The sequence below is a fragment of the Sinocyclocheilus grahami genome, unplaced genomic scaffold (genome assembly GCF_001515645.1).
Source record: "Sinocyclocheilus grahami isolate Dianchi unplaced genomic scaffold, SAMN03320097.WGS_v1.1 scaffold1363.1, whole genome shotgun sequence".
In the NCBI taxonomy this organism is placed as follows: domain Eukaryota; kingdom Metazoa; phylum Chordata; class Actinopteri; order Cypriniformes; family Cyprinidae; genus Sinocyclocheilus; species Sinocyclocheilus grahami.
The window spans coordinates 29,333-49,616 of NW_015506542.1; the positions used below are offsets into that span (position 1 = coordinate 29,333).

General features: G+C 36.2%; 1 protein-coding gene across 1 annotated transcript in view; it reads left to right on the forward strand.

Annotated features, from left to right (window-relative positions):
* The first annotated feature begins 1,276 nt into the window (after positions 1-1,276).
* The window catches only part of LOC107569610 (FERM and PDZ domain-containing protein 3), a 93,437-nt gene continuing 74,429 nt past the window's right edge, over positions 1,277-20,284 (forward strand). The window contains exon 1 of the mRNA XM_016255727.1: positions 1,277-1,359. The gene's annotated coding sequence lies outside the window, so the exon portion shown is untranslated. The remainder of the gene's footprint in view (positions 1,360-20,284) is intronic.

A 20,284-nucleotide genomic window follows, 5' to 3' on the forward strand; every position in this document is an offset into this window, starting at 1 on the left:
GGTACTGATCAGGTTCAACCCTACTTGACTTCAGCAAATAACCTGTCAAGAAGAAATTTTAAAGAAATGTATTTCAACTGATTTGTATGATTTTTTTTTCTCCTACTAAATGTGTGTGTGTGTGTGTGTGTGTGTGTATGTGTGTGTGTGTGTATGTGTGTGTGTGTGTATGTGTGTGTGTGTGTATGTGTGTGTGTGTGTATGTGTGTGTGTGTGTATGTGTGTGTGTGTGTATGTGTGTGTGTGTGTATGTGTGTGTGTGTGTATGTGTGTGTGTGTGTATGTGTGTGTGTGTGTATGTGTGTGTGTGTGTATGTGTGTGTGTGTGTATGTGTGTGTGTGTGTATGTGTGTGTGTGTGTATGTGTGTGTGTGTGTATGTGTGTGTGTGTGTATGTGTGTGTGTGTGTATGTGTGTGTGTGTGTATGTGTGTGTGTGTGTATGTGTGTGTGTGTGTATGTGTGTGTGTGTGTATGTGTGTGTGTGTGTATGTGTGTGTGTGTGTGGGTGTGTGTGTTTTTGTGAAAGCCCACAGTTGCTGAAGTGCATATATTATTTCTCAGTTTTCTGTTTCAGGTATGGTATTGTGTATTCATTGAGTTATACATTTAATGGTGACTCGTGCTGTGCTGTAAACCGTTCTGGTTTAAACTAAAATACAGAAATGTTTTCTCATGCAGAGAGATAAGCAGATCTCTCTCTCTCTCTCTGTGTGTGTGTGTGTGTGTGTGTGTGTGTGTGTGTGTGTGTGGTTAACAACGTCCTTTAGCCATGACTCTATTCACAATACAGCACAGCTTATCATTCCTTATTCCTTACATATATATGCCAAAGTTCATCAAAGGTCAGTTTCCATCAGTGTCAATAAGTGGCTCATGGGTGTTTTTCAGCACACACGCTTATGTGATTAGGACAAATTCGATTTCTGTGGTCTGATTGATGTAACTTGTTAAATTAAGTCTGTTTTGACATCCACCGTTTTCGCATGATATCTCTCAAAGCAGTGCTTCTCAACTCCAGTCCTGGGGACCCACCCCTCTGCAAGTTTTGTATGTCTTCCTTATTTGGCACACCTGATTCAGCCTCATAAACTGAACTGAGAGTGTCAAATAAGAGAGACATACAAAATGTGCAGAGCGGTGGATCACCAAAACTGGAGTTGAGAACCACTGTCTTAAAGAATTACCCAATTAGGAATAATATATTAATATTATTACACATATGGCCTTGGTCGATTATTTTAAAAACTGATTTTCTTTCTTATTTTTGCAGTGGCTCTCTCTACCTGTGCCGAGGTATTGAGGATCTCAGACTCTGAAACACATACCAGCTATCCACAGCACCTTGTCCAGCAACATCGTAAGTCATAGACATTGCATGCACATCCAGAAAAAAAAAGCAAACTTCACATAAACCTTGGGGTAAAAGACATGGCAAAAAACTGGTGGCATTGAGTGAGATACCTAGTGAGAATTGCTTACATTAAGTAGAGAAATTAATGTCACTGCTAGAATTACCATCAAGAAACAATGGGGCAATGGCATGAATACAACAGCATTAGTAAAATTAGCAATTGACAATACAATATTAACTAACATCATAACGGTTTTTGAAAACCAAACATTTTAGACAACAAAGCATATTATGTTGCAACACTGTGACAGTACAGCAGAATTAGCCCACAACAAAGCATTAATAGAAATGAAATCCATTCTCTGAATGTTTTCTGAAAGCAGTTTTAGAAGTTTAATTTCTGTCATGTTGTATCAGGAGTAACAAGGGAAGGCCTGTCTGATAACAGGCAGAGAAATTTCCCAGTAGAACATTTTAAAACAAAAACATGGCATAAAGTGACTTACTTTTGCCAACATCCTCTTCTGCTGCCTTTAGGTAGTGTCCCCTCATGCCTTAAATTAAATTCTTAAGCTAAATCATTAAGTCTACTAAAACTATACTGAGCTGCCCACTCCTCGTCCTCCTCCTGCTCTCATTCTCTGAGTGCATTAAAAATGAGTCACGCGTGTGATTGAAACCAGTGCATTAGAGCTCATGAATTTAGCATGCTTTGCTACGCAGAATCAAGACTATTCAATCTGAACTTTACGGAGTGATACTCATGAACTCGTGCTATTTATAGCTCAGGTCAAAGCACCACATGGAACACTGATGGCTTGGTCTATGATGTCATGGAGTGTTACTTCACTGCTGGAAGTTCATTTTGCTAAAAATGTAGAACTGAGAGAGTAAAAGCCTACACTTATGATAGAATAACATGACCTGTATTTAATCATTTAATTTTTATTTTATTTAATCAGGAGCATAAAAACTATGTTATGACTGTCGAAAAGTTATCGGACGTTTATGTCTCTACACTCTAAAAAATGCTGGGTTGTTTCAACCCAATGTTGGGTCAAATACGGACTAACCCAACTGTTGGGTTAAATTTTGGTTACATTTTTAAATTAACTTTTTAACCCAACAGTTGGGTTAGTCCATATTTGACCCAACATTGGGTTGAAACAGCCCAGCATTTTTTAGAGTGTAAGATGCAATTCACTTTTTAAATTCCAACCAAATTGTTTATCATCAACTTGAAGAACAAAATGTTTTGGTGTGAAACAACTCCTCCACCATGTGCTTTCTATTCCCTGAAGACTACAGTCCCACTAGCATACCTTTTCAAAGAGATTTTAGATGAATGGTATGACTCTCAGAGACTGGTTCTGACCTCAAAAACAAATCCTGGGTATTGTATTTGCACAACAGAGACCCTTTGTTCCTCCAGAGATAGTAAAGGGGGGGAAAAAAACTGGGAGAATTCACACTGCTCATAGATGTAGAAATGGCAGTCCAGTCTTATATTTTAATTCAGGCTATTGTTTCACTTTATTAAGTGCATGCTTTTTACCTAGACCAGCCTTTAAAAATAGTTTTAAAGTGATTTCAGAAATTTGTGATAGTACTGGTGTAAGAATTTTGGGTCATTTAACATGTTGAAATGTCATCATGACAACCTGTTTGTTGGACTTTCACCTTTAAAGACTGAAAGAACTGCACCTACATAGGAAATATCTGCGCAGGGGTGTTACTGAGATGCCCACCAATTGAAATGGCTTGCTTAAGGGTTTTTGGTTCTTCTCAACAGAAAGAGGCTGGCAAAAAAAAAATTGCTAGGCAATACTAGGCTTTTGCTGGAGATGTTGGCAAACAACTTGTAGGAGGCAATGATTGTGATTTTACCAAGTAGAACGTGTTCCTGGATCAACTTTTTTTTATTTTCTTTTTTCTGATCCTGGAAGTGTATTGTCTGCTCACCCCTTCAGTTTTTCAGATTTAACAGCGCAAAACCTCAAAGACAGTCAGTTCTTACAGTCCAGTAACACAGCTAACTAAAGTTGATATGTATAGACTGTATAGGCAGAGCAGAACTGGCTCTTCAGTGTAGCCTGGGTTCTTTCGAGGTTTTATCTCTTGATCCCACTAGCATACCTTTTCAAAGAGATTTTAGATGAATGGTATGACTCTCAGAGACTGGTTCTGACCTCAAAAACAAATCCTGGGTATTGTATTTGCACAACAGAGACCCTTTGTTCCTCCAGAGATAGTAAAGGGGGGGAAAAAAACTGGGAGAATTCACACTGCTCATAGATGTAGAAATGGAAGTCCAGTCTTATATTTTAATTCAGGCTATTGTTTCACTTTATTAAGTGCATGCTTTTTACCTAGACCAGCCTTTAAAAATAGTTTTAAAGTGATTTCAGAAATTTGTGATAGTACTGGTGTAAGAATTTTGGGTCATTTAACATGTTGAAATGTCATCATGACAACCTGTTTGTTGGACTTTCACCTTTAAAGACTGAAAGAACTGCACCTACATAGGAAATATCTGTGCAGGGGTGTTACTGAGATGCCCACCAATTGAAATGGCTTGCTTAAGGGTTTTTGGTTCTTCTCAACAGAAAGAGGCTGGCAAAAAAAAAAATTGCTAGGCAATACTAGGCTTTTGCTGGAGATGTTGGCAAACAACTTGTAGGAGGCAATGATTGTGATTTTACCAAGTAGAACATGTTCCTGGATCAACTTTTTTTTATTTTCTTTTTTCTGATCCTGGAAGTGTATTGTCTGCTCACCCCTTAAGTTTTTCAGATTTAACAGCACAAAACCTCAAAGACAGTTAATTCTTACAGTCCAGTAACACAGCTAAATAAAGTTGATATGTATAGACTGTATAGGCAGAGCAGAACTGGCTCCTCAGTGTAGCCTGGGTTCTTTCGAGGTTTTATCTCTTGAATCTAACAACAAAATGTAATTTTCTGTTCCTTTCCACATTCATATGGCTTGTTCAATGGAGAGCAATGGATTTAGGTAATTTTCTTTTGGAAAGACTAAACAACTTTCCAGTAGAAGCTGGTCAATAGTAAAAAAAAATTGTGTACCGATTGAGATAAATAATCATGATAAGTAATACAGCTACCCGATCTGTAAAGATGCTTAGAAATTATCTGTATTGTGAAAAGCGCTGTGGAAATCTGAAACCTGACACATCCAGCTTGGCAAAATCACAGTTAGCCAGTCTGTGGCTGCCATGTAACCTAGTGATGGTCCATGGATAATTTACTACACAGACAATACATTCAGAGATGCTCAGGCATCACTCCTCAGAATCCATTAAGTCTATTGTTGCCCACTGTGGAGAGAGAGAGTTTAAATGATCTAACTTAGTGGTTTATTCCCCCAAGACCTTTTACTTCCTGAGAGAGTGAGAGTGCTTGAGTTGAGTTTTGAGGTGTGGAACATGCTCTCCCCAGGGTTTTGCTCAATGATCCATAGAACATGCTGCTAGCTCATTCAGCCATAGAAAATGTAGAGCTACTGTATCAAAGTGTTTAAAACAATATGAATAAATTAGACGTGAGAGGAATACATTTTGTTCACCTCTGGACAATTTAGCAGTGGTAATTTTATTTATTTATTTTTTTAATCAACATTCAATATATTTTGTCAAGTAAGTTGTGCTTATGTTGAAATAACCTGTTGTTTTTGTATAGATATCTAACATATCTGACCATGGACCACGAAACCAGTCATAATGGTATTTTTTTTCTGAAATTGAGCTTTATACATCATTTTAAAGCTGAATAAATAAGCTTTCCATTGATATATGGTTTGTTAGGATAGAACAATATCTGGTCGAGATACAACTATTTGAAAATCTGGAATCTGAGGGTGCAAAAAAATCAAAATAATGAGAAAATTGCCTTTAAAGTAGTCCAAATGAAGTTCTGAGCAATGCATATTACTAATCAAAAATTTAATTTTGTTATGTTTACAGTAGGAAATTTACAAAATAGCTTAATGGAACATGATCTTTACTTAATGTCCTAATGATTTTTGCCATAAAAGAAAAATCGATCATTTTGACCCATACAATTGAGAGGAATACATTTTGTTCACCTCTGGACAATTTAGCAGTGGTAATTTTATTTTTTATTTTTTTTTAATCAACATTCAATATATTTTGGCAAGTAAGTTGTGCTTATGTTGAAATAACCTGTTGTTTTTGTATAGATATCTAACATATCTGACCATGGACCACGAAACCAGTCATAATGGTATTTTTTTTCTGAAATTGAGCTTTATAAATCATTTTAAAGCTGAATAAATAAGCTTTCCATTGATATATGGTTTGTTAGGATAGAACAATATCTGGTCGAGATACAACTATTTGAAAATCTGGAATCTGAGGGTGCAAAAAAATCAAAATAATGAGAAAATTGCCTTTAAAGTAGTCCAAATGAAGTTCTGAGCAATGCATATTACTAATCAAAAATTTAATTTTGTTATGTTTACAGTAGGAAATTTACAAAATAGCTTAATGGAACATGATCTTTACTTGATATCCTAATGATTTTTGTCATAAAAGAAAAATCTATAATTTTGACCCATACAATGTTTTTTTTTTTTTTTGGCTTTATAGAAACTTGTTGCATGTATTTAAACAGCAAAAACACAAGATCAAATTTTGGTTGGTGCACCCATTGGAACCAAAGTGTAGTTAATCATAATTGATTGTTATGTTTCATTAACTTTTCACAATCACAACGTGTCACAATACTATAACTATAGGCCTATCTATATCTAGTTGCATCATTTGAAGCTTAACAAAGTGTGCTTGTGTTATTTTTCAAGTAAATGGCACTTGGTTTCATATTTTATTTCCTAATGCAATAACATTAAATCCGACTCAGTCTATGCTAATATGTTTAATTAACCCAAAATGATAAGTTGCTACTTATATAAAAGCTTTTTTGAACTTCTAAGTTCTAAATGCTAATTTAATAAGTTGTCATTTTTGATTGCTCTCCACAAATGCCATGTCTTTGGTAACGAAGTGTTAGTTTTATGGTCTCAGTGATGTGATATATGAAAACCACTGATGACAGTGTTTAAATTACTCCTGACTTACACTCACAGGCTGGCTCTAGCTCATTCGGGTTTCTTCAAATGCCTGTCTTCACAAACATTGTCTGAGGTGTCATTGGTTGAGACAGAGCACACTCTCAAGCCCGAGCCACTAATGAGACGTATCCGTCATAGTGGATGATTTGCTAGATGAGACTAATTACTGTGTTTCACCCATATATGATAATGAATTCATTATTTATGTTGTGGCTGTATTTTCAATCATCTAATCCAATCTAGTAGAGATGCAGACTTAGAGCAGGCTTATAATGGGCGTGCTGTACAGAAGTACAAGTGTGAGTGAATGGTTTTAAGAACACACTCTTGAGCTTGTGAAGAGACAGCAAAGTGTTTTTTCCCTCCATCTCTCTCTCTATCTCTCGATCTCTTGCCCGGGGAGGCCAGGCCGTCTGCTGTGATTCTGACCCGTCTCACTGTCTGGCTGACAGCAGACTGACATATGAAAACACGTTCCGCTTTTTGGAGTCTATTCCTGTGGCCTCAGAAATAGACACTGACAGGCTGGCGTTGATGTAGTTCATATAATGATATTCACAGACAGACAGCAGAAGTGAAGGGTCAAATCATTATCGCAGCTAGAGGGAAATGCACGTGAGAGGAATACATTTTGTTCACCTCTGGACAATTTAGCAGTGGTAATTTTATTTTTTATTTTTTTTTAATCAACATTCAATATATTTTGGCAAGTAAGTTGTGCTTATGTTGAAATAACCTGTTGTTTTTGTATAGATATCTAACATATCTGACCATGGACCACGAAACCAGTCATAATGGTATTTTTTTTCTGAAATTGAGCTTTATAAATCATTTTAAAGCTGAATAAATAAGCTTTCCATTGATATATGGTTTGTTAGGATAGAACAATATCTGGTCGAGATACAACTATTTGAAAATCTGGAATCTGAGGGTGCAAAAAAATCAAAATAATGAGAAAATTGCCTTTAAAGTAGTCCAAATGAAGTTCTGAGCAATGCATATTACTAATCAAAAATTTAATTTTGTTATGTTTACAGTAGGAAATTTACAAAATAGCTTAATGGAACATGATCTTTGATATCCTAATGATTTTTGTCATAAAAGAAAAATCTATAATTTTGACCCATACAATGTTTTTTTTTTTTTTTGGCTTTATAGAAACTTGTTGCATGTATTTAAACAGCAAAAACACAAGATCAAATTTTGGTTGGTGCACCCATTGGAACCAAAGTGTAGTTAATCATAATTGATTGTTATGTTTCATTAACTTTTCACAATCACAACGTGTCACAATACTATAACTATAGGCCTATCTATATCTAGTTGCATCATTTGAAGCTTAACAAAGTGTGCTTGTGTTATTTTTCAAGTAAATGGCACTTGGTTTCATATTTTATTTCCTAATGCAATAACATTAAATCCGACTCAGTCTATGCTAATATGTTTAATTAACCCAAAATGATAAGTTGCTACTTATATAAAAGCTTTTTTGAACTTCTAAGTTCTAAATGCTAATTTAATAAGTTGTCATTTTTGATTGCTCTCCACAAATGCCATGTCTTTGGTAACGAAGTGTTAGTTTTATGGTCTCAGTGATGTGATATATGAAAACCACTGATGACAGTGTTTAAATTACTCCTGACTTACACTCACAGGCTGGCTCTAGCTCATTCGGGTTTCTTCAAATGCCTGTCTTCACAAACATTGTCTGAGGTGTCATTGGTTGAGACAGAGCACACTCTCAAGCCCGAGCCACTAATGAGACGTATCCGTCATAGTGGATGATTTGCTAGATGAGACTAATTACTGTGTTTCACCCATATATGATAATGAATTCATTATTTATGTTGTGGCTGTATTTTCAATCATCTAATCCAATCTAGTAGAGATGCAGACTTAGAGCAGGCTTATAATGGGCGTGCTGTACAGAAGTACAAGTGTGAGTGAATGGTTTTAAGAACACACTCTTGAGCTTGTGAAGAGACAGCAAAGTGTTTTTTTCCCTCCATCTCTCTCTCTATCTCTCGATCTCCTGCCCGGGGAGGCCAGGCCGTCTGCTGTGATTCTGACCCGTCTCACTGTCTGGCTGACAGCAGACTGACATATGAAAACACGTTCCGCTTTTTGGAGTCTATTCCTGTGGCCTCAGAAATAGACACTGACAGGCTGGCGTTGATGTAGTTCATATAATGATATTCACAGACAGACAGCAGAAGTGAAGGGTCAAATCATTATCGCAGCTAGAGGGAAATGCATGGTTAGAGAAGAGAGATAAAACAAACATAAAATCATCAAATTAGTTCAGTCTATCCCACTTAGATGGTAAAAGGCCAATAATAAAATCAGCAGATATGTTAGTGATTGGCTGAATTGCTCAACGCTGCAAAACACGTTGTAAATAGAAACCTTTGATGCTCCACTGAGCGTGAACACAAATGCATACAGAACCATTTGCCAAATCTGTTTTTGTTTTTTTTTATAAATTAAAGTTGTATGTCAGTACAGCTGCTGTTTGTCAGTAGATATATATCAGTGACAGTGGCAGGTTTAGTTGCATTTTATTTTGTGATTTGGAGTGTTATGATGAGAAATAGAGACAGAATGTGAAGGGCAGCAGCTACACAAGTATTTTTAACAACTGGTAAGGGGAGGATTCAGCGTGAAATAACCTCAGAAATTAGGAACATGACACATCAGAATTCAGATTTCATACGGTAGAGCACAGAAAGATACACTCTAAAAAATGCTGGGTTGTTTCAACCCAATTTTGGCTCAAATATGGACAAACCCAACTTTTGGGTTAAAAATTTAAATAAAAAATTTAACCCAACAGCTGGGTTTGTCCATATTTGACCCAAAATTGGGTTGAAACAACCCAGTATTTTTTAGAGTGTATAGGGCAGGAAATGATACTTATGGCAAAATCATATCGATTTCCTCTCAGTACATACTTTTAACTGTAGATCAAGAAAGTAAAGTAATAATTATTAGTATTATTATTATAATTTGTTAAACACTGAAACCTGGGCTGTTGTTATTATATTTCCACCAGAAGTAGAAATTTATTTAATCTTATAATTTCACATGTTAAAGGTATAGCTAACATAAAAACATGATGAAGATTTAAATGAACGTAAATGTATGTCAGGCTGTCTCATTTAAGCCACCGGTCCTGCTGTAAACTAGAGATACAGGCAGTGCTCTGAGCAGCAGCTCCTGCAGTGCTGTGATTTTCTCCCCTCTTATTTAACACTCTTTCACCACAGTTTAAACTTCTGCTCGTTCTTCTCATTGAAAAGATTTGTATTTTAGCAGATAACTTTTTCCAAGCAGTTCCCTATGCTATACCTCCCTCAAACCCCTTCTCCAGCTATCTGTCTGCACATGAATGTCTCACCTGCCGGAAAACCATCCGTGAAAGAAAAATAAAAGCTAAAAATAAAATAAAAGGTGCAGTTCATTATGGTGCTATAGAGACATGATGGAACTGTCATTGAATGGAAAAAGCTCTGTGTAGATCAGGGGTGTCAAATTCATTATTGACTGAGGGCCAAATCGGATAAAATGTCACCTTGTGTGGGTCTAATTACCTTTTGTTAAACCTTAGTTTGCTCACAATTGCATTAATATTAACCATACAAACTGCACTGTAATTTACAAGAAAACTAGGATTTTTTTTTTTTTTACAATAAATAAACCATATTCTTCCAAATGAGATGGTTGGTTGGTTTAAGCTTGTCAAGAATAAATAATATGAAACTAAAACTGCTCATTCATTCAAAATATTCGCTCAAAATGGCTGATTAATTTGTGACCCTGGAGCACAAAAGCAGTCTTAAGTCGCTGGGGTATAAGTCGTTTGACCCATACGTAAGTCGTATGGGTCAAAATTATACATTTTTCAAAAATCATTATGATATTAAGTAAAGATCATGTTCCATGAAGAAATTTTGTAAATTTCTTACTGTAAATGTATTCAAACTTAATTTTTGATTAGTATTATGCATTGCAAAGAACTTCATTTGGACAACTTTAAAGGCGATTTTCTGAATATAATTTTTTTTTGCACCCTCAGATTTCAGATTTTTTGGTCCAGGGTCACATTTAGAAATGAAGCAAGTGACTGTCACTTCCTGTCTCCCGAGATACTGTCATCTGATTGATTTCTGAAGGCAGCATAGATGTATCCTTCGCTGCCTTTTATATCCCACAATCATGTGCGTTCCACTCCATGGTGGTTAAGCTAAAAAAAAAATTTAAAAAAAAGATGGCATCTGAAAATTGTGTTTGGTCATCAGTTTGCAGAGATGGCAAAAGTACACACATCCTTCACTCAAGTAGAAGTACAGATATTCATGTTTAAAAATATTCTGGTAAAAGTTGAAGTACTGACTACACTTTTTTACTCCCAGATTTTTTGGTCCAGGGTCACATTTAGAAATGAAGCAAGTGACTGTCACTTCCTGTCTCCCGAGATACTGTCATCTGATTGATTTCTGAAGGCAGCATAGATGTATCCTTCGCTGCCTTTGATATCCCACAATCATGTGCGTTCCACTCCATGGTGGTTAAGCTAAAAAAAAAAAAGAAAAAAAAGATGGCATCTGAAAGTTGTGTTTGGTCATCAGTTTGCAGAGATGGCAAAAGTACACACATCCTTCACTCAAGTAGAAGTACAGATATTCATGTTTAAAAATATTCTGGTAAAAGTTGAAGTACTGACTACACTTTTTTACTCAAGTTAAAGTAAAGTATGGGATCTGACGTGTACTTAAAGCTGCAGTCTGTAAGTGTTGCCTCTTTGTCGCCATCTCTGTTTAAAAACCTGCAATTGCAGCTGAGTGCGGAATTATCTTTTTGCGTGGGTTGTGAGTGGGCACGGCTCCAGCGCAGATGAATGTAATGTTCTGAAGAGTATGTGTGGCAGTCAGTCACCGCACCGGTGTGGATATTTACTGTACTTCGCAATCACAGATTCTAGCCTACGTCTTGGAATATGACCCAAATAAGAATTGTCACCGGATATTGTCATCTGAACAAGTAAGTAACAAGTTTGCCACGTTTGTTCTGACCAACTGAGGAAAAAAGCATTACCATAAATCTCGCTACCAATGGAGATTAAATCTAAAGATCGGTTAGCTCATATCACATCAAACCGTTCAAATTATTGTTATTGTTATAATTTATTATCAAATTATTAATGTTAACAACATCAGTATTGGTGACTATGAGTACTATACTATGTATTAGCGTGTAGATTTCAATTTCTGCACAGCCTAATCTAATTGTCATACTCTTCGAATTTCATATTAAGAAATTCTTTTAACTCAAAAAGCAAATTATGCTCCCTTCGAACTGGTTTTCTTTAAAATACAAATCTTGTGTAATCCCAGGCTATCTGTAATCAGAAGCACATTTATAACTGGAATATAATTTAATTTAATTCATATGTGTTTCTTAAACACAATCCTTTATGGATTACAATCCGCCATCAAAATGATATATTTAATTATTCTAGCTGCTGTGAGAAAAGGTAAAGACAAATCATCTGATAACACTGATTTTATTGCTCAAAGGAATGCGGGCAAAGCAGCTCTCATTCATTCGCCACATAGGAAAGACACATAATGCCCATAGAAATGGACTGTTCTCTAATTAACTCATAGACAAACCTTTCTTTGAATGAACACGCATATCCTCAGAACATTGTGTGTATCATTACTGTTTTTTATAGTGTTTTTGTATGGTATACGGTTTTATGCATGTGTTATGATAGATCACTAGTTAATACAACCTCACCCATACCATGTTTTGTATCTATGAGCTCCAACTTACATTTCCTATTTGTTGATTTACATGACATTTTGCTAACTTTGTGACATATTAGTATTATAAGAATCTTGAAGATTCTTCTCTTGAACACCCAATCGAGTTTCATATGCAAAACACCATGCTAGAGACAAAGGATCGCAAACTTTCCGTCCAAAGGTACCATTCCTCATTGGCTCACTCAAATCCTGAGGGTGTGCAAACAAACTGAATCACACTGTTAATGCAGGCAGCAAGACTGAATGCAATTGTTAAATAACCATTTAAAAAGTGACATAATAATAATACAGTATTACTGCTTAGCTAAAAAATGGAAGTTGAAAATTCAACTGTTAAAGCATGAAATAAGATACCGCGAATCAGTGAATTTGAGTTTAATGTGGGTGTATTATCAGTAAAGTAATCATTAAACGTGTAATAATAAAAAAAAAAACATCAGCCATTTATATTAATGTGGTTCAGAGATGAAGGCCATAATAATAATTTTGTCCACACGAGGGAGCCACACGATATCAAATCCTTTAAGATCTCAGTTTAAAAACGGTGTAAATTGTTCAATAAATTGACTTGTAGTAAAAAATTGCATATAAATTCATTATTTTTTTTAGTAAAGTTTATTAAAGCCCAATATAATAAACATGCAAAAACTGTCTCTTTTTTCTCTTATCTAATCTCTTAAATACTTATAGACCATAATTTTTTATCTTAATTTTAATGGTATTGACAACATAGTTGTCAAGTTGTCAGACATGAGTGAATGTATGTCCATTTTATCTATTTTAATATTGTGCATATAATAAAACGTCCATAAAGATATTTTACTTGAAAAGAGTCCATGTCCATTGGATAACTATATCATCTATACACAAGCCATTGTGCTTGGACCGCGATGATTCTCCTCAAGTTAAACTGCATTGTTTCAGTTACCTTCTGTGTCGCTGTCCACAATGTTTCGGTAACAGGACTTTAAAATAACAAACAGAGAAAACAATAAATGGCATGACTCGGCGCCCCGCACACACACAACAAACGAAATCGAGTTTAGATTTTTTTTTTTTTTCTATCAAATAGCATTACTAAATAATGCAATTTCATGATTATTTTGCAATAGATATTTAACTTATTTTTAACATTTTGAAGTAGGCTTCTTTTTTGGCTGAAAACTATTGCTCAGCCGCTACTGTTCTTAAGTGAACATGAACAGCTGAGAAAGAAACCGGACACGAACTGCGCGTGATGCAATGTGTCAAAAGACAATAGAACCCATTATAATCAGTGATATTGTCTACACAGGATGCAGCGCAGCGCAGCGCAACACAACAAATTCCCGAAAGTAAACGGATTCCCCTTTCTATTTCTGAAATAGTTCAAGCAACGGCCGCTTTCTCGCATTCAGTGTTGACAACTTCAAGCTACTGCGGTTGTAGACACGTTGTCAAAGTGATGGACTCTGAATTCCAACAATCCTGCTGTTGTCTGCATTTTTAATGTTGATCAAAGAAAATAGGACAAAGGGAAAAAAACAATCACTCACTGCTCTTGAACTTTAGAAATATATATATAAAGACTATAGTGTCATTTGATTAGATTAAAAAATTTTCTACACATGAAATATGAAAGCAAGTAGACATGATTACGATGATATATTTTCTGTATGTGTTTTGTATACAGCTCATGGTATTTTTATAACAATAATGGATGTTTATGACAATAAGTAGTGTGGCGTTATTAAACATACAAAGAGTGCATGTCTGCCTAGAATCAAAATCAGCTATAGATCACAATCGGGCGTTATTACAAGCATTCGATGATGGTTTAAAGTGGGTTTTAAGCAAATACATTAATTAATCAATTTTCAAATGTGGCTTGATGCTAATTGTACTTCTATTTATATTTTAAGATGTTTTCTTGTAAGCATTATAGATAGTTTGTGTTTCTGGCGTAGAACCAAACTGGTGAAAAATATTTCTGTCCAGTAAATGTCCTTAAGTCACCGGCCATTGGCAGGTCTGGCAAAAAGTTAGTTTTAGGCCCTGCTTCTGGACTAGGGTATGTGAGCGGAGTGGAGTGGCAACAGTTTCTCCTCCATGCTCCAAACATTCAGTTATCACTCCGCTCCGGATTCAGCATTTCCCGCTCCTCGCTCCACTGATCCGAAACTCCTCCTTCACTCCATGACGAAATTTGTGGCTGAAGTATTTCAGTATGTTTTGAAATATCACAAAATTCTGTTCAGAACTTATATTAAACAAGAAATAAATGCACAATACTAAAAGAATATTTTTAATGTTGTTTATTGGAACACTAAAATTAGCCAAGTTTATATTAAATGACTGTGTAACTCACTTTTGTCTGCACAACATCTCTCTACTAATAGCAATGCTGTACGCTTGTAGTTAAGAAACAGAAAGAAAATGCTGTAACTTTTTAGTGTTTAAGCTGATAAATCACAGGACAGTGTTGACAATAATTGTCTGCACTCCTGAATGTTTCTTTGTGCGCGCGATATGTATGTTAAGTGCGAGCTTGTGTGTTGTTCGCATGTGCAGCAATGTAGCAGCACATTAGTTTAGAGCGGATATTAACTACCTGTAGAGTAAACTGTTTAAATGTGAATTCAGCCAATCAGTATTAAGCATTCACATGGTACAATCCAACGTGATCAAAATTCAAAAGTTGCCACTTCAAGAAGCTTTAAGACATATGTTTTACGGCAGTAAAATCGAACGCTCATTAGCTCTCACCCATAGATATGTATACTACGGTACTGCTTTGACATATTTGCAATAGATAAATTATTCAGAAATTATTCAGAAATAAATGATTCAAAATATTCAGAAAGATGTGCAGTTATTTTTTTTAAAGTTTTGTGCTTGTAACCATTACGTACTAATACCTACGTATAAACAATGAGACCAGGCTGAACATGCTTGAGATATAAACTCCCGCACTGGTCCATCGCAGTCATTATAACCTTCACCAATTCTTTCTGATTTGTTTTAATTTATTGTTTTTTAACGTGTGTTTGGCAGTGTTATTTTTTAGGATAACTGATAAACTACTGTCATTTGATTTGTATAATTTGTATTTGTTATTTTTTAAATTTTAGTTAAATTATGTCAGAATTTATTATGTCTGAATAGGTCCTTGATTAAGTTTTTAGTTTTATTTAATTTGAGTTATTTTAATACTTCACTTTTAGTTTTGGATCTATTTTTTAGTTGTTTTAATACTACAATTGATTGCTTCTGTTGTCCTCATTTGTAAGTCGCTTTGGATAAAAGCGTCTGATAAATGACTAAATAAATAAAAAAAATAAAAATTTGAGTGATCCACATTTTTTGTTTGTTTTTTACATAGTGAGTTATATAATGTCAACTCTCACATCGTTAAAACAGAAATTACGATATTATAGTAGATGATAAACAACTACAGAGTGTAACTTCCCTTTAAATTAAAAATAAAATATTGTAGTGAATACACTTTATTTAATTTTCAAAATAAATAAGTAAATAAAAATATTTTATTTGTTATTTTATATTATTGTTCAAATCATCCCGCGTTTGACACCCCTGGTGTAGATTTTCTTTGTTGTTTTTCCAGTGAAACTCAAAAGAAGAAAAACTTCACAGAGTATGGGTTTGAACAACATGAGGGTGAGTACATGATTTTTGCGTCTAATTATTTCTTTAATTTTGGTAGCCCTATAAATGACACATTCCATTCTAAATGAAAAACTCTGTGCTCAACTATAGCCTTGCCATTTAATTCAGACGGCCAAAACACGCTTAATCTTCCTGCATCATTGAAGGATTGAAACAGGTAGGAGTTCACAAAAGAAACAGATTCCCAAATACTCCAGGGACGCGAAGGTCAAAGTGAGGTCAGAGTGAGTCTTCCTGAGAAAGCAGTGCATAAACACAAATGCCAGTTGCATTTGTGTATGTGTGTGCTTGTAATGTGTTCTGTCTATGAGAACGAGTGACACTGAGATGGCGGTATTCAGCGAAGCATGAAATAAGCTTTTCTGGAGAACAGTGCAGGGTTGAGAGGATGAGGGTGGGAGTGCGGGGTGATCGCTCATGTTATTTCTTAATTAACAACTTGCTGTTCTTAAGCCAAGCTTATAAAATGTGTTCTATTCATCCTTTCTGGCCAGTCTGCTGCTAATTTCTGAGCGTCTGGAAACAAAGCTTTAAAAATATAAATGACTGTACACTCAACATTGTGTTTGCAGTTAAAATGTATTTAAATACAAGCTTTTCATAACCGTAGTCTCTCATATTGAAGACGGATTTACTAGTGTGTGACAATGCAGTGATCCCAGCGAGAATAATCAGTTTCTGTCTTTATACAATCAAACCCAGACAATCCTGTCGGTTATTATTGTTCTCCTAAAGAGTGTTATTGATTTTTTTTCCCACAAGGTTTCAGGGGCTTTAGGGCCCTTAAAGGAATAGTTCACCCAAAAATGAAAATTGGCTGAAAATGTCCTCACCCTCAGGCCATCCAAGATGTAGATGAATTTGATTCGTCATCAGATTTGGAGAAATGTAGCATTGCATCACTTGCTCAGCAGTGGGTCCTCTGTAGTGAATGGGTGCCGTCAGAATGAGAGTCCAAACAGCTGATAAAAACATTACAATAATCCACAAGTAATCCACTCCAGTCCATCAGTTAATATCTTAAGAAGCCAAAAGCTGCGTGTTTGTAAGAAACAAATCCATCAATACAATTTTAACTTTAAACCATCAGATCTGTCCAAAATATCAATCCATAAGTCATAATCACGCTTCCACCAAAGAAAAAATAAATAATCTATTCCTACATGAAGTGTACATACATTTTTGAACAGACACTAAAACACACAGTATTATTAAGTTGACAGCAAAATGGACAGTTTTTTTACGTATGTACATTCAAATCTTTACAAATTATTTAAGACTAAAACTAATATAACTGTATATTCAATTGCATAGTGGTACTCTCATTTATTAGTAAATGATGGATCATTTTTTTATGAGGAAGTCTTTTTAATGCTAAATAATATGTAAATGAAATCCAGATGGAACTAATAACAGCAAAGTAATCTGCACTCTGCATAGTGGCATATAATTATCATCAAAGCTCAAGAAGTATGAATTATATGAAATGCATGTCGGTTTAATAGTGTAAGATTAATGTGTGTTTACTGATTTGTGTTTGTGTGTGCTTTCACAATGGCTCTTAACAGTCTTTAGAAATCACACACAACAGAATGCATTAACTGTACATTATTAGCAAGAGTCCAGAACCTCACAGCAAGTCATTGATGAATACTTTTATGCCCTGTATACATTGTATGATTTTGGGCTGTCCCAGACGAAAGATGACCAATGAGAAACAATCATGCAGATTTCTTTGGTTGTGGCTTCAAAAAGGTGGTCCTACATCATACTGTAAGAGAGGTTCAAAGATGGGCATTGTCACGGTCTTGCAACCAAAGACAGCCCGCGATAATTGTCTTGCATTGTCAGAAATTTAGGATAACCATCTTACAATGTGTTTGCTGCTATGACCTACATCTACTGACAAGCCAATAAAAATGCAACATGAAATGATGTATTGATCAATGCGCCATGGAGGTGAAAACAGCTAAAAGGAATACCAGTATGTGGGATTCCAGTAAGTCATTTATTTTCCTCCTCTGTCGCCTCCTCAACACAATTGCCATATCGTGTCTTGCTCTATGTCATCTTAAATGTGATGAAGTTAATTAATCTCATTCGTTATATGTGCAATAAAATCAGCCTATATTTTATGAGCCTAAAGGGACTTGTAAAAATGTGTTAATCTCCAAAGTTTGTTGAATTGTATGTATCAATTGTCTATCTAAAGTAAAGCATATGTGGCTAGACCCTGTAAATCTGAATGGTATCATGATGTGCAATCGTGCAAACAGAATGATATCGCAAATCTATTCTTAACCAGACTACTGATAAAATAAATGAATCCAAAGAAAGGTATGATGGTGCAAATTGACAATGACTTCAGCAAATAGCTGAATGGAGGCTTGATAATGTCCCTTGCATTGTCAGAAATTTAGGATAACCATCTTACAATGTGTTTGCTGCTATGACCTACATCTACTGACAAGCCAATAAAAATGCAACATGAAATGATGTATTGATCAATGCGCCATGGAGGTGAAAACAGCTAAAAGGAATACCAGTATGTGGGATTCCAGTAAGTCATTTATTTTCCTCCTCTGTCGCCTCCTCAACACAATTGCCATATCGTGTCTTGCTCTATGTCATCATCATACAGTCTACATACATGATCTACCTGAGTTTATTTGGTCCATGTTGCACAGTGTGATTTGTAATGATCTTATAAGATTGCTGAAAGTCTTTAGAAGGCATTACATCTTAGAACCATAAGGCCCACCCATACCTGTCTACACCAGGCATGAGTGTCACGTCATGTCAAAAGCAAACAGAACCCACACTTAACATGCAGATTCCAGTGCAACCGCATCACCACTATGCTTTCACCCTGTTACTGGTTTCAGAAATTCATTGTTCAGAATGCACAAGTGTTCATTCAACTTCAGGTGGCATGATCTAGTGTTACTAGAAGTCCTGTGAAGGGAGGAAAAAATGGAATGCATGACAGTTACCTGGGATACTGCAGTGATGACAACAACAAGCTTTGACAGTCCCGTGGCCTCACAAACTGCCACTTGGCAGTAATGTAGTTAGTGGTACACAAAACTGTCAAAGTTCATCATTCAAGAGTCAGTAATGCCGAGTTCACACTGCACGATTTTAGGCCAATGTTTCACTCGCCGACAGGTTTTGTGAAATCGCAGACAAATGCCCGAAATCGGAGGCAAATCGGTGCTCGTTCACGCGAGTGACAATCACGCAGTGTGAATTATCAAAGACGCGATCTGAGGGAATCGCCGACCCCCAGGAAATATTTGGCATGCTAAATATCTGGAGCTGTCGGCGATTCACAATCACGCTGTGTGAAATGAGTTCTGACTGAAAAACACATCGGCGATGACCTACAGCCAATGAGAGACCAAGATACAGGGCAGCGGGAAGTTCGGAGAGGAGTTATATGAAACGTAGTTTGCGGACTAGTATTGCCAAATCGGCGATTGCCGCCGGTTGTTTTTTATGTCAGCAGGTTGAAGCGACCCCAATAACATGATATTTAGGCCCTGGAATGTGAATTGTACCAGGAGAACCCCGCCAAAAAATTTTGTATTTTACCCCCCGGATGCGATTTTTACTGGGGGACCCCCTCGAAAGCAATTGGGCTATTTTCAGGCTAGTGTCGGCGATTCTTCCTACTGTCCTACTGTAAAGTGTGTAACCTTCTGTCGTCGTTCCATCGTGCAGTGTGAACACAGCAACAACTGAATGCTACCCCAGATCCCCAGATAGTGTGAAACCAACAGTGATGCGACATCTTTGAAAATCGTGCAGTGTCAACTCGGCATAAGGCAGTAGACAAGAATATTACCCTGACTGACTTATAACCAGACCAGACAAGTGTGTTGGTGTAGGGATAGAACTAAAATCTGCAAAATGGTGACCCTCCAGGAGCTACTGTAGGATTGACATGCCTTTTCTAAAGAGTTTAATTCAGCAAGGAGACACTTTCATGGACTTGATGTACAGAGAGAAAAATGGTACACAAGAGTTTGTCTTCCTGCCCAGGACAGACAGAAGGTCAATGCTCGTGATTGGTCAGGTTCTGCAGTTAACAGACTTCATGTTGGACTGTGCATGCTCTCTTTTAGGTCTGACATCTGAATCTTTCCTGAGCTGGAATATAAACTGAAGACCTTGATCTGACACAGTACAGAGACAAACAGATCGCATTCAGCAATAGTGGTTCTGCTATGCCTTGGGTTGACAGGAATTTGTCACATAAGAGCCATGAACTTGCGATAGAAAAGGCAGTTTGGAGCCTGGAGTGTCAGAACTGGAGTTGATGTGAAACG